The sequence below is a fragment of the Priapulus caudatus genome, unplaced genomic scaffold (genome assembly GCF_000485595.1).
Source record: "Priapulus caudatus unplaced genomic scaffold, Priapulus_caudatus-5.0.1 Scaffold23, whole genome shotgun sequence".
Classification (NCBI taxonomy): Eukaryota; Metazoa; Priapulida; class Priapulimorpha; order Priapulimorphida; family Priapulidae; genus Priapulus; species Priapulus caudatus.
The window spans coordinates 113,723-115,592 of NW_014577084.1; positions in this window are offsets into that span (position 1 = coordinate 113,723).

Below are 1,870 nucleotides of genomic sequence, written 5' to 3' on the forward strand. Positions count from 1 at the left end.
ATCTCTAACATACTTCTCAAACAATGAGACGAGAGCGTCGACGCGAGTTGGCTTTCTTAGCTCTTGACAAGAACGGACGACAGTACATCGTTTAACTAGATATATATACTGATGGAGAAAAGTTTAAGATTATTAATTTAGCTCTAGTAACGAATGTTTGTAATAGACAATTTTATTTGTTCCGCCTGCCTGTAATCGATTATAGCTATCTTATAAAGCACAGCAGTGGCGTGTCCACTGGAAGATGATACCATTTTCGTCCTGAGACTTTAACAAAGTTGAGATCAACCCGCGGATGGTGTAAGCGTTACTTGAGCTAGTCCTTGAGAATTATGAGTGTTCGAGCGCTGTTTGCATCGATATGTCCTGCTGCTGACTCATAACTTGTAATCACTTGTAGAATGCTAGTGTCCGGTGTAAAATAACATATCTACCGTATGGACTCAAATTTGAAGATTGCTATAGTTACCCTTTTAGTTTATACGTTCGATGACCAAAATATTTAATTTAAGCTATCACCGACATGCAAAACAATGCGTAACCCAGTTAGTAGGATTGGGAATTGTGTTTGGAAGCTGATATCACATACATCCAAAATTATGTAAATTTTAACATCAGAACAGTCTATTATCTCTGGTAGTAATAATTATTCATCGATATCATATACTATATATATATATATATATACTATATATGTACAATAACTATTATGGTGTTCTAAATATGACGAATATATTTAACCGTTGGTAATTTACATTGTGTAATTTTGCACCTACCATCAACAATTACGAGTTGTTTACAATAGGCTTACTTTGCAAGATCCAACGCAGTGGCGGATCCAGAAGTGAATTTTAAGGGAGGGAATCATGCGAGCTCAAGGGCACGAAGCGCCCGAGGGAGGAGGGTGTTGGGCTATAATATACCCTTGCCCGGAAAATTCTAGGGGGCGACCGCCCCTGTTCCCCCCTGCATGGACTTCAACGTTAAAAACATTTGAAGTTATGTTTTCTATTCTATATCTATGATATACCTTTTACCAATGTATCCTATATATAATGAATGTATACATGAATAAAATAAATAATAAATAAATAATAACTGTGGCCGCCATATATGCTGGCGTGGAAACTGTATAATTTTCGCCCCAAATTATATCACACCTCATAGCCTCATAAAGATTAATCTTCAAAGTCAAAGAGACTATATTGCAGATGGGGAGAGACAACGTTTATTAAATAGGCTGATCAACATTGTGGATCGGTGTAGAAAATGCTATTTATTTTGGAATTAACCAAAGAGGGACGAAGACAGTTCTGAAGTCGTTTTGGCTCAATTAACTTGATTGCTCGCCGCTTCGTGTCCGCTTTCTCCATGCTAAACTTATAACCTTTCATAAAATTTATCATGGTGAGGTGATGATTGGCATTCCCTCGTGCTTGATGAAGCCTATTCGTAGCACTCAATCATCTGAGCGTGATCGTTGCTTTCCACACGTGCCATCTTCAAAGGATCACTTGTTTAGCTTCGGTGTTTCTGTGATTCCGTACTGAAATTCTCTCCCTTCCTCTTTAGTTAATTGCAAATTTGAGGCTTATAATTACTATAGTCCATGCCTGTTAAATGGTCAGAACTTCTCTGTAAACCACATTGTTCATGATGGAACGTTTAGTTGTGTCCTTGGCGTCTACAGCTAGAATCTTTACTGCAGGGCACTTCACACGCGGCTAACAGTGGCGTAGAACACACACATACACACACACCACACACACAGAAACGCGCGCGCACACACACCACACACACAGAAACGCGCGCGCGCGCGCGCGCACACACACACACACACACACACACACACACACACACACACACACAC